Genomic DNA, 14,229 nt, shown 5'->3' on the forward strand with positions numbered 1-14,229 from the left:
TCAATCAGGTGTAATTGGACGGCATGGGCTTGTGGGCCAAAAGGGCCTGTTTAAATGTCTAAATTTAAACTCTGACTCTCTCCAGTGACAGCACTGTTAAGTTAATCAGGGCAGTAAAAAAACATTCCTGGTGCAGTCAAACTAAACTTGAATTTTAGTGGGTCCTCGTGTTGCTTCAGTTGGCCCTTTCAAACTGCCGTTCAAAATGGGGTTAACCAGGAAATTTTCCCGGTTAGCGCCCCAGTTATGCAGCAGTTCAAAAGGGTCTGACCTTGTCAGAATCCAACCGGGTCCCTGGCCTACCTCAGAGGTAGCTGGGGAACCCAGATAAACTTACCTAGGTTGCGTCCACAGGTGATTTGTCAATGAAAATGGCCGACCCATTTATTCCGATAATATCAGCACTTAAGTGCAGCCAACATCCAAACATCTGGCGGTACTTCCGATGAGTGCTTGATGCATCATTGTGGGGGCAGGATCCCCCTTAAATTGTCAGGTTGATGATTTGATGGGGTCCATCCCCTGCAATTTGAAAGGTGCTTCCAGCACCTTTGCCCCAATAATCGCACTCAGGTCCCAGGAGGGCAAGCCAGTGGCTGCAGTTTAAAAGGGGCTAGTGTTGGACCATTCATGGAGGCCTGACTGGTGGTTGACTATTTATAGAGTTGATCATTTAGTTCACCACCAGGCAGCAGACAACATTTTACATCTCTTTTTGACACCAGATTATACATTTTTAAAATTTAAATAAAAAGGGGAAATACTAACATGATGTAGTGCATCTGTGGACAACATGAACACATAATCTCCATGACAGTTCATCAGGACGTTTTTGTTTTTATAAGGACCTTTATCTTTCTTTCTGCTTAAAGGGAATGGTGTAAGTAAATGCCAAGTCCATGCTGAGAGACCCCAAAGTGAGAGGAGAAGTTGGCAGGGATGTCCTTTCCTTTGTGTGAGTCGCCAACAGGAGATTGGAGGCGGCAGAATAATATATGGCGTTAGTACTTGTCCTCAGGAAATATGAGAGAGCACTCCTTCCCTTACCCTCCCATCCAGGAAGGCTCTCTCCCACATCTGGGAATGCTCTCTTCACTTCCTCCCTAACACCCCTACCCTTGCTGGGAATTGTCTTTTACCATTCTTGGAAGCCTCTCTCCCCCCAGCTTGGAAAGGCCTCCTCCCCGTCTCCCACTGGGAATGCTCTCCCCCATTTCTGGGACCACTCTCTCCCCATTGCTGAGAAGCCTCTCTCCCATCACTAGGAAGCCTCTCCTCTCCATTGCTGGGACCCTCTCTTACCTTGCTGGGAATGCCCTGTTTTTCCCTCTCAACTCACACTCCCATTCCCCCAAGCTAGGAACACTCTCTCCCCCATAAACAAAGCTCCCCACCCCCCACCCCCAACTCACTGCTGGGAATACTCTTCCCCCTCCACCCCCCCTGCTTCTTGGAAACATCCATGCTGGGAATTACTTCCTGCCCCTGCTGGGAAAAGGTCTGTAGCCCCTGCTTGGAAGGGTCTCTCCCCTACTGGGATCACTCTTTAACTCCTGCTGGTAAGGCTCTGTTCCTCCACTGGGAAAGCTCTCTCTTTCCCCCCATGCCTGCTGGGAATGCACATTCTCTGCCTGCTGGGAATGGCCTAGACTCCATGCTGGGAAGGGTTTCTAGCACCTGCTGGGAAGGGTCTCTCCCTCTACTGGAATTGCTCTGTTCCCCCACTGGGGACACACACTCTCCCCCCCCCCCTCCTCCCTGCTGGGAATGCACATTTCCTGCCCACTGTGAATCCTCTCTTGTCCTCTCCTCCCATAGCATCTCTCTACCTCCCCTCCTTCCTGCTAACCAGTGGTGGCACAATTTCATCTACTTTGGATGGATATTGTTTACCTTGTGATCTTTTGACTTGGAGCATAAATAATCTCAAATATACAAATATTGGACTTTGACTTTCAGCCACTCTCAACCTAGGGGCCATGAATTGCCTGTTGTTTCTGGATATCTCTTTCCAATCAGGCTGCATCATTGCCAAAGAATTCAGATGATTTTATTTCCCTCTTCCCATCCATTTATCACCATGTACACAGTGAGGAAACACCACAGCCTCAGACCCAACCAACATGCTAACTGAGATGAGTTGAACATGGGTAAGTCTTTCTGCTCCATGAAATGGGCAATCACTTTGTTAAGTGCTTAAGGTTCCTTGGTATTTGGAGGACCAATTCTGAACTTGACGTTCCAGAAGCCAGAAGGTCAGTGAATCACAGGAAACAATTCTTAAACCCTTGAGACTGTGACTTCAAGTTGCTTTCCCTTTATCTCTCACTTTTCCGTTCCCATCACTCAGCACCTGTCCTGTTCCCCACAGCTTAGCTTTGTACTGGGGTTGCAAGATTTGCAATGACCCCAAATAGTTCAGCGATGAGACTCTCCTCCATAGGCACAGCCTGTTTGCCTACTTAATCACAACGGGCTCTGAACATACAAAGGATTGAAGTTCTCAACATCAGGCCAGTGATTGAACTACTGAAGGACCAGTAAAGGAACACTGTTGTCACATTTTACCTTCAGAGTTCATGGAATTTTTGAATGCAACATGTGTAATTTTTTTTTAACATAAATTTAGACATTAGGCCCTTTGAGACCTTTGAGACCACGAGCCCGTGCTAGCCAATCAACCCACAATCCCGTATGAAACTGGAGCACCCAGAGGAGTGGGAGGACACTGGGAGAATGTACCAACTCCTTACAGACAGTGCCAGATTTGAACCTGGTCTACTGGCGCTGTTATAGTGCATAGTTAAGTGTGGCATCATATATTTTCTCGACTTACATCATGGTAATGGGCACTTTCAGCCCATGAGCCCATGCTGCCTAATTGCACCCGACTGACTGACACCCCTGGTACGTTTTGAATGGTGGGAGGACACGGGGAGAATGTACAGGCTCCTCGGAGACAGCGCGGTATTCGAACCTAGGTCCCGATCATTGGTACTGGAACAGCTTTGTGCTAACTGCTACGCCAACCATGCTGTGTGACTAAAGTCTTTCTCTGTGCAACAAAAATACGGGCTTGATGAATGAATTTTTAAATCAAATTATTGCGAGTTCACAGACTGCTTAAGGTGCTGCAGTTACTTTCACTTCTCTGCAGAAGATATTCATAGGTATCTAATGAAGTAATACATTTTATTAAAAACTCCATGTCAGTTTTTATAAACTGCACATGTATCAAACTGTTGATGCCCAATGCTTAAGGCCTTCTCTGGGAGAGAATGGCAGATCCTGTAGGCCAGTGGTTCTCAACCCTTTTCTTTCCACTCACAGACCACTTTCAGTCATCCCGTTGCCATTACTGTTCTGTGATTAGTGAGGGATTGCTTATGGGTGGAAAGAAAAAGCTTGAAAACCACTGTTTTAATCGTCCCTCATTGACTGGTTATTGCACGGCCTCATAACTCCAAAGAGTATGGGCCAGTGACAATTTTTCTCAAGCGAAATATTTCAGTAACAATTGGGTCTCGAGCAATGGTTCTCAACTTTCTCTTCCCACCCACATCCCACCTTAAGCAATCCCTGACTAATCACAGAATCCCAATGGCATAGGGAATACTTAAGGTGGGATGTGAGTGGGAAGGAAAAGGTCGAGAACCACTGCAGTAGACACTCAATGTAGTGTAAAGTTGACGTCATTAAGCTAAAAACATATAATGGGCAGCAGGTGGATCCAAAATTTAAAAGTAAGTGATTGAAATGGATAGCTACAGGATTTTACGTTGTTGCAGAAATTCAGCACATTGTATGAAATTTGGTGTTTTGCAAACATTCATATTATAACCATCTTACAACATTACAATAAAAAATAAAAATAACAATGATAGTGGACAAAAATTGGGGATATTGAGAAGCAATATTGTTAACAAACAGTTTGAAGCTGAGCTGTATCTAAGAAGGTAACTTTATTTACAATGTGGGTAAGCTATCTGTTATGAGCGCAAAGGACCCCAAACCCCAGCAGCAATAGACATTCACCAAGACAAGTGGTTTTTAAAACAATTGATTTTTAATCAACTTCAAACATGAAAATAGAATCAATCTTTAACTTAACTCTATCCTTATACTATACTCTATACTAACCCAAATTACCCCCTTCTAATTCAAAGCGCACGTGTATGTAATGTGTGTGTAAATTCAAGAAAAGTTCTTTGGTTCACAGTTCAATCTCACTTCTCCTTCTTCCAAGTTCTCTGGTTGCAGGCAATCACCATACTGTGCACAGAATTTAACAATGTATAAAGTTCACCAGGCTTGGTGCTTGAAAGGTAAATGTTTACCGCTCAGGAGGGTTCTTGTAGGGTTTGCAGAGAGAGATAAACTGTGTAAATGTCATTTTTTTTCTTAATTTAAAAAAAATTGGTCGAATGTGTGGATTGAGATATTTGTTGCTCCAGGATTTCCTAACTGAGGTACCACCATTAGTCATCTCAGGGTCTCACTGATGAAACTTGCCGCATCAGGGTCTTCTGGATGGTAACCTTTTTCTTCAAGCTACCACAGAGTTCCATTCCTTCCTCTATTTCAAGAAAAACATCAGACTAATAGCACTTCCAGCCATCTACTGCTCTGGAACTTGCTTTCATCAGTTTCAAAGAGTTTTCCCTGGATTGCACTTTCCATTTAGTTGTCAGTGTCCCACACACTGACTTACTGTTAACTCAACGCTCTCTCTCTTCCAACTGAAATGCCAAAAAGAGCACATGACTCATGTCTTGCAAAACCCCCACCTTCCTGAACAAAACAACAGGAGTTCTTTCTTCTTCTCAAGTTATCTTAGGTAAACAATCCAGAATTGACCTTTCTGTGAGGACTTTGCAGAAAGGGTACTGATAGACAGCATGACTCCAGCAAGACAATGGTCAAGCATTTTATTTTTTTAAAATTTTATTTATTCATTCAAAAATCAAATAATATATGACATATACAACAATTACCCATAAACATGAATGTTTTTTTTTATATAGAAACCCCCCCCCTTCAGTCAACTCTCCTAAGGAGAGCCATAAAGAAAGAAAAAAGAAAGAATATTAAAGAAAAATTAAATATATATATTAAAATCTAATCAATATAAATTGAAATGTAAATATTCTGAATATAACAACTTATTAATAAAAAAATATAATTATCATGCAAAACATACATAATTTTTCCATTATTAAACTAATTTCATCTCATTATGCCATCTATTAATATCAATCATATTTGTATCTTTCCACGTACTAGCAATACATTTTTTCGCTACGGATAAAGCTAAATATACAAAGGCAACCTGAAACTTATCTAATCCCAAGCCTTTCAGAGGTCGCAAACTACCCAATAAAAATACTGTTGGATCTAAAACTATTTTAATCGTATACAAATATTCTAAAAATGATTGAATTTTCTTCCAAAAAGATTGTATATGTATACATGACCAAACAGCATGAAAAAAAGTTCCAACCGTATCACCACATCTAAAACACAAATCTGATTCATGAAAACCATACTTTTAAAAATTTTTCAGGTGTTAAGTATAATTGATGTAAAAAATTGTAATTAATCATTGCATAATGTGCATTCGCCTTCCCAAGATCATGTTATATGGCGAGCTTTCCACTGGCCACCAAAGAAGAGGTACAGGAACTGCCTAAAGAAAGCTCTTGGTGCCTGCCACATTGATCACCGCCAGTGGGCTGATATCGCCTCAAACCGTGCATCTTGGCGCCTCACAGTTCGGCGGGCAGCAACCTCCTTTGAAGAAGACCGCAGAGCCCACCTCACTGTCAAAAGACAAAGGAGGAAAAACCCAACACCCAACCCCAACCAACCAATTTTCCCTTGCAACCGCTGCAACCGTGTCTGCCTGTCCCGCATCGGACTTGTCAGCCACAAAAGCTGACGTGGACATTACCCCTCCATAAATCTTCGTCCGCGAAGCCAAGCCAAAGAAAAGAAGAATGTGCATTTATTAATCTAGTTACACTATCATAACAGATATCTAACCAATCATCTTCAGAAAAAATAAAACCAGTATCTGCTTCCCATTTAATTTTAGATCTATCCCAACCCTTTTTATCCATACCATCCTGTAATATTTGATATATAAATGAAATATAACCCTTCTCTGGTACCTTCATAAGGGAAGTCTCAAATTTAGTCATTTCAGGTAAAATCATATCTCTACCAAACATATATCTTACCAAAGATTAAATTTGATAATAAAGAAATAAAGAATTCTTATCAATACCAAAATCTTCCCTCATCTGATTAAAAGATAAAAACTTACCCTCTTTAAAACAATCTCCCAAATTTTTCACACCTTTAAATCTCCAATGCAATAAACTTTGATTATGTATTGAAAAAGAAATAAGTTGATTATTATACAACGGAGTCAAAGCCAATAATTTACCCCTAGAACCTGTCATTTAATTTTTCTTTATCCATAACTTCATTAAATGTTTTAGTATAGGCACATTATATTGTTGTAACAAATTTATATTCCATCTAAACAAAAACTGATGTATTTCAAATTCAGAAATATGTGCCATCTCAATTTTAGCCCAACTAGGAGGCCGTACCAAATCCATCAATGAACTAATACATTTAAGTTGGGATGCTTCATAATAATTTTGAAAATGTGGTAAGCATAATCCCCCTAACTCATATTTCCAAGTTAATTTATTCAAAGCTACTCTCAAAAATGTACCCCTCCATAAAAACTCCCTAACCATTTTATTCAAATCATGAAAAAAAATATTATCAAGTAAATACGGAATAGATTGAAACAAATATTGTATATGCGGAAAGATATTCATCTTAATTGCATTTATCCTACCCATTAAATTAATAGGTAAATCTTTCCATTTAATCAAATCTGTTTTAATTTTTTTCATTAATGGAACATAATTTAATTTATATAAAGATTGATAATTAACATTCAAAATTATACCCAAGTATTTAATTTAATCAGTCCATTTCAAATTAATAATATTCTTATCAACTGATTAATCTCCTTCACTTACCGGTAATATTTCACATTTTTCCCAATTAACTTTATATCCAGAAAGACATCCATATTGTATTAAACACTCCCTCAAGTGCAAAAGTGACTGAGCTGGATTTGTTAAATACACCAAGACGTCATCAGCAAATAAATTAATTTTATATTCCTCATCTAAAACTTTCATACCTTGTATCTGTGTATTTTGTCTTATCAGCTGTGCTGAAGGTTCAATCACTAACGCAAACAAAGCTGGTGATAAAGGACAACCTTGACGAGTTGATCAAGTTAACTTAAAGGATTCTGAAATCAAACCATTTGTCAATACTCGAGCTACTGGTTTCCTATATAGAGTCCTAATCCAACCAATAAAAAAGGACCAAACTTAAATTTCTCCAAAACTTTAAACAAAAAATTCCATTCAACTCTATCAAATGCATTTTCTGCATCTAGAGATATCACCATCGGATGATCTAAAGATTGTTGAAACCTATTAATCAAACTAATCACACGCAAAATATTATTTGAAGCCTATCTATTCTTTATAAAACCTGTTTGATCAATATGAATCAACTTAGGTAAACATTTAGCCAATCTATTTGCTAATATTTTAGCTATTATTTTATAATCTACATTTAACAATGAAATTGGTCTATATGAAGATACTTTCAAAAGATCTCTATCTTTTTTTGGAATTACTGTAATTAAAGCACTAGAACAAGACTCGGGTAATTCATAATGTTCTCTAACTTGATGTAATACATCCCCAAACACTGTAGATAAATCATCATAGAAAATTTTATAAAATTCAACCGAAAATCCATTATCACCAGGCTATTTACCATTTGGCATTTCCAGCATAGCCATTTTAATTTCCGAATCAGTAAATGGTTCTTCTAACTCCTGTATATCTGCATCCTCTAATATCGGTAAATTCAAATGTGATTAAAAAAAAGATCAATCGATCCAGTTTCTTGTTTTCCTTCAGATGTATATAACTTTTTATAAAATGAATAAAATTCATCATTAATCTCACGAGGTTTATAAGTAATAAGAGAATTCCATCTAACAGCATTAATAGTTCTCGAAATCTGTTCTTTCTTTAATTGCCACGCCAGTACCTTATGTGCTTTCACTCCCCATTCATAATACCGTTGTTTAGTCCTATTAATCACACATTCAAATTGATAAGATTGCAAAGTATTATATTCCAATTTCAACCTATAGAATTCTATTCTCTAATCTTCTGTAGCATCTTTCTGAAATTACTTTTCGAACTCATCGATCTGTTTCTCTAATTCAAGACTCTGATTTAATCGATTCTTTTTTATTTTAGAAGTATAACTAATTAATTGTCTTCTCAAATAGGATTTCATAGCATCCCATAATACAAACTTACTTTGAACAGAATTAGAATTTTCTTTCAAAAAAAGTTAATTTGTTTTTTCAAAAAATCAATAAATTCCATATATTTTAACAATATTGTATTAAACCTCCAACGATAGGCCACTTGGATTTTCTCAGAAGTTGCATATGTAAAATATAACAAAGAATGATCTGAAATCACCCTACTTTTGTATTCCGCTTGTTGTATTTTCCCTTGTAAATGTGCTGATACTAAAAAGAAGTCAATCCTTGAAAACAATTCATGTCTAGATGAATAAAAGGAGAAATCCTTCTCTGTCGGATTAAGACATCTTCAAATATCTACTAAATTAAGATCTTTCATCAACACTTGAACCTGACTGCCATTTTGGATTTCTTAACTTTCTTCGGAGATTTATCCAATAAAGGTTCCAAAACACAATTAAAATCACCACCAACTAAAATATTATCATTTGCCTGACCCAGACATAAAAATGCATCTGAAATAAATATTTCATCATCTGCATTTGGTGCATAAATATTAAGAAAATCCAAAATTCACTAAAAATCTTACAATTCAATTTAAGAATACATCCTGCCTTTTCATCCATTGATTGTAATTCAAAAGATAAATTTTTATGTATCAAAATTGCTACACCTTTAGCCCTAGAATTAAATGAAGAAGAATATACATGCCCAACCCAGTCCCTCTTCAATTTCATGCTTTCCTTCACATTTAAATCTGTTTCTTGTAAAAAAGCAATATCAATTTTAATTTTCTTAATATACGCCAAGATTCGCATATGCTTGATCGGACTGTTTAATTCTCGAAAATTAAAAGTAGCAAACCTCAACTTTGACATATCTACCATTATTACTAAATACCAATAATATCTTTATATAAAAACTCAAATCAACGGTCAAGTATTTTATGACGGCAGTTCAATTAACATCTATTTGAGAAAGTTGCTTCATTCTCCAGAGATCTTGCAATGTGAATTCTTCAGTCTTTCAAGTAAGATCTGTTTTAAAATGTGTGTATGTATGACCTACTCTAAATCTTATAAATTCTCTCCAAATATTAATATTGTTACATACCTGTGTAGTCATTGATCTCTGAAGATTGGGCTGAACAGGTTTGCAGAAGAGGTCAGTCAGCTGGAGAATCATTCAGGCAACTCGAAGAGTTCCTTGGTAAACGGCACAGGTGTACACTCTAGAAGCTGTTGTCCATTTCCCAGTGGAAGGACTGTAAATGCAAATTATTTCACCATCATTACAATCTGTAAAATGTAACCGAGTGCAAAAATAAAATCGAAACTTGGTGTTGAATGTAATTAACATTTGTAGTCACATAAGCACCATATTGAGGGGAAAAAATCAAAAAACCATCTGGGTCATTTATTTCGGAATAAATATTTCAAAACTGTCAATTTGCAATGAAACTGCTGAATAAACAAACATTGAAATATTTCATCCTTGAAGTCTTGTCATGTTTAGCATTTGCTAATTGAGGCTCACGGGGATACAAAAAAACAAAACTTGAAGAGTGAAATATGCATTGCATTAATTTAACATAAATTATATTCATTCCTTTTATGAAAAAATATCTAATTTTATCATGAACTGGTGTTTTCATGTCCAGATTGAAGTTAGGATGTATTGTAGCGAGTGAGCGAGCTGAGTGAATGATTGAGACCAACAGTCGGTGGGGCCCGTCAGAACTCGTGAACTTGTTTTATGGTTAGTGCACTACTGCTTTAAGGTATTCAGAGATTCCCGCCCCCCTGCACCAGAAACCGCATCATCGTAACACAAGCGCGCTACCCGCATGCATGCGGACCCCGAGCTTCTGCCAGAAAGGAAAGACCATGTGGTGCCATCTTTGATGCGGCTGCCCCGCCACATAACACACGGTGCTGGTCTGCCAGGCTGTCAATTATGTGCGTCACCACACAATCTAAATTCACAACATTGGCAGGCTTGTACCTGATTTATGACTTCAACAAGTTCATGTTTAATCTCATGTACTCTGCAATAAAGCAGACTGAAGCAAGCATTAGAAATTCAGAGTTACCATTTGCTAGATTAAAGTTCCAGACTCTCATTTTTTATGATGTATGAAAGGGAGAATGGACTTTATAATCACATCACCTGTCTTTCTGATTTGTTGAGTGTTTTGATGATCCTAATGCAAGTGGTTTTCAAACTTTTTCTTTCCCCTCACATACCACCTTAAGTAATCCCTATGTGCTCTGTGATTAGTAAAGGATTGCTTTAGGCAATTGACTCGTGATGTGCACGGTTTCAGAACTCCAAAGGAAATGGGCCAATGACAATTTTTCTCAAGCAAAATATTTCAGTAACAATTGGGTTCAGAGCAGTGATTCTCAACCTTCCCTTCCCACCCACATCCCACCTCAAGCAACCCCTTGCTAATCACAGAGCACCAATGGTAAAGGATGGAATATGGTGGAAAGAAGAAGGTTGAGAACCTCTGTCCTAATGTATATCTGCACTCTGCACAGTCTTAGAAGCAGAGCAGAGTTTGAACCTTTCAGTTTAATTCAGGCGCCTGCCTGCTCTGAGCTCATAACATCATCTATCAGCTTCCTTCCGACCCTCCCACATATCCACTTATGGCCTCTTCCCTGCTAGCCTGTACTACTCCCCGGTTCTTCCCCCTCCTCCTCTCCCCTCCCTCCCACCTTTTATCCAGGCACCTACCTGCTCTTTGTTCAAACCTTGATGAAGGGCTCATGCTCAAGAGGTTGGTTACACTTTGGTTCCTCTAGATATGCTGTGACCTACTGAGTTTCTCCAGAACTTCTGGGTATTGTATGACCAGTGCAGTGGACCGCATTCACTGCTCACCATGTAGTCTCCCCTACACTAACGTACAGGTACTCCCCGATTTGCAACCTACGCGACTTGCATCCATCCACACGTTCAACCAATTTTTTTTTTAATTAAAGAAAAATATGACATTTACGTGGTTTATGTTGTATTGGCAAACTATAACAGGGATTTCAGGGCATTTAAGAGCCAAAATGTGCATACTTAGCTTGTTGGACAGCGACTCAGGAGTCTATAAGCTGGGTGCGGCCATCTTGATTCCTGTATGCATGCGCGAGTCTTCAGTTGGTGCACGCATGGTGAGTTCACGTATTGGAGTTCGGTTGTCACATGCGTGAGACTTAAGGGCGCCAATTCAATGTCGTCAGGGGGGATTAACTCTAGTACATGCATCAATCGAATTCCAATGCGTGATCCCACCATGCATGAGCCAACCATGGATGGTTGTGCACGTGTGCACACAGGAATCAAGATGGGCACACCCAGACTATGGACCCCGGGACGCTGACTAACAAGGTAAATTTGGACCAGAATATGGAAAGATTAGCCAAGGTTCATGAACAAATTCAGGAATCTTTAAGCCAGTGGTTCTCAACCTTTTTATCCCACTCACATCCCACTTTAAGTAATCCCGATGCCATCGGTGCTCTGTGATTAGTAAGGGATTGCTTAAGGTGGGATGTGAATGGGAAGGGAAGGTTGAGAATCACTCCTCTAGACCCAATTGTTACTGAAATATTTTGTTTGAGAAAAAATTTCATTGTTCCATTTCTTTTGGAGTTATAAAACTGTGCACATAACAAGTCAATGAGGTACAATTAAAACAGCGTTTTCAAACTTTTCTTTCTACCCACATCCCACCTTAAGAAATCCCTTACTAATTACAGAGCACTGATGGCATAGGGAATACTTAAAGTGGTCTGTGAGTGGAAAGAAAAAGGTTGAGAACCACTGCTTTAAATTGTTATAAAATCAACAATGAAAAAAAGATTTGATTAAAAAGTTTGCTTTAAGACTTCGGTACTCTTCACAAAATTCCGACTTAACATGCATTTCGAGATACAACCAATCCTTCAGTCCAAATCATGGTCACAAGTTGGGGAGTACCTGTACCCGAATGCAGTTTGGGTGATTACTATGCAGGGCTCCACTGTTCAGTCCACAAACGTGTTTGTGTATTAAACTACAATAGTAACATCTGTAGACTTTCCTGTTTCACTCCTTTCGCCCTGGTAAGTTTTTATTTGTCCTGAGGGTCAATTGATTATTTTATCTTCAGCAGAAAACCTACTCACACTGCTTCTTGGAAAATCACAGTGACTGTACGAGGACACTCGAATCACTTTGCTCATCAGTTTTATCAGGTGAAATGATAATCTTCCTGCTTTACCTCATGAAGCAGATCACTTCAATGTTACCCACGTTAAGTGCATCTGCTGTCATCTTCTTGTCTGAAGTTGCCTGCCTGCATGCATCTTTCAGTGTCCCTCCCACCTTGCAGGGCCACCCAGTTCTCTGTCATTGGCAAACTGAGACATACTGCAACTGGTTCCCTCGCCCAAGTCAATATGTCCCAAGCACCGAACCCTGTGCACCCACAATCCACTGCCTGCCACACGGTGAGGTTTCCTTCCTACCTCTTGTCTATTTCCTGCCTGCCAACCTGTTCTCCATTCCATCCAAGGATTTTACCTCAAGCTCTAGGGCGGTGGTTTTCAAACTGCAACCCCCACCCCCCCCAAATGCACATTCTTCTTTAAGTAATTCCTATGTCATCTATGCTCTGACATTAGTAAGTGCTTGCTGAAAGTGGTATGTGAATGGGAAAGTTGAGAATCACTCCTCTAGACCCAATTGTTCCTGATTATTTTGCTTGAGAAAAATTGTTATGGGCCCATTTCTTTTGGAGTTCTGAAACCATGCACATAATGAGTCAATGAGGTACGATTAAAACAGTGGTTTTCAAACTTTTTTGGTCCACTCACATCCCACCTAAAGCAATCCCTTATTAATCACAAAGCACCGATGGTAGAGGGATCACTTAAGGTGGAATGTGAACTTAGGGGGGCAGTTTGAAAACCACTGGTCTAGTGCTTCAATTTTGAACATTTGGGCATTAAAAGAAAGCCTGAAAATTCAAATCCATCAGTGCTCCCTTATTTATTCCACCTTCCAAAAACCAGGACATTTTTCAAATTGGGTTTCCCTTTCATAAATCAAAGTTTCTTGAACCTAATTGCTATTTTCTGAGTATCTTATCACATCCACGATTCTAGTTTATTGCAATGATTTCCCTGCTTCTGACTTCAGTGAAACCTGTCTAATTTTACATTTCTGCATGGAATCACATTGGTCACCCCACCCTCTTCCCAAACTGCAGGGTCCATGTCATAAACAAAAGAACTTTGGAAGGTGTTTAACAAAACATCCAGCATTCCATGCCTGTTACTTTCAGGACTCTTTCAGGTAATCAGGCTTTGAGAATTTTTTCATCTTTCGATGTCTTTAATTTCTCCAATGCTTTCTTTTCCTGATTCTAATTTTCATTCAGTCTTCCTTTTCACTCAAATCTGGATAACCTGGCACGTCTTCACCCAATTTTTTCTTATTTATTTACACAGAAAATGTACAGTTTTCAAAACTATTCTTGAGAAGGGGGCTTTTGTGTTGGAATTGGATTATCCCTGGAAAGTGTCTGTGGGGTGGAGGGGTGCCCTGAGTGCAGCGATTTCGCTTCTGAGAAGTGAGGGAATGGTATTGTACGTCCATATCTCAGTGGTGTGTAAATTGATGGAGAGCTTCAGGGCGAAACTGGAGCTCCATATACATAAGTATATTACTTACCATGGCAATTAAATCTTTACGATGCATAACGTCTTTCACGGGCAACATTCGTGAAAGTCCTGTGGGCTTGGATTTTGAAGAGCATCTATGGGAAATGTAGATGTCACTTCCTTTATTCTAATATC

At 39.0% G+C, this 14,229-nt stretch overlaps 1 protein-coding gene across 1 annotated transcript in view; it reads left to right on the forward strand.

The window, feature by feature from the left end:
- LOC138736174 (CUB and sushi domain-containing protein 1-like) overlaps positions 1 to 14,229 on the forward strand; it is a 2,349,200-nt gene that overhangs the window by 1,235,394 nt on the left and 1,099,577 nt on the right. The gene's annotated exons all lie outside the window — the stretch shown is intronic.

The sequence above is a fragment of the Narcine bancroftii genome, chromosome 6, assembly GCF_036971445.1.
Source record: "Narcine bancroftii isolate sNarBan1 chromosome 6, sNarBan1.hap1, whole genome shotgun sequence".
NCBI lineage: Eukaryota > Metazoa > Chordata > Chondrichthyes > Torpediniformes > Narcinidae > Narcine > Narcine bancroftii.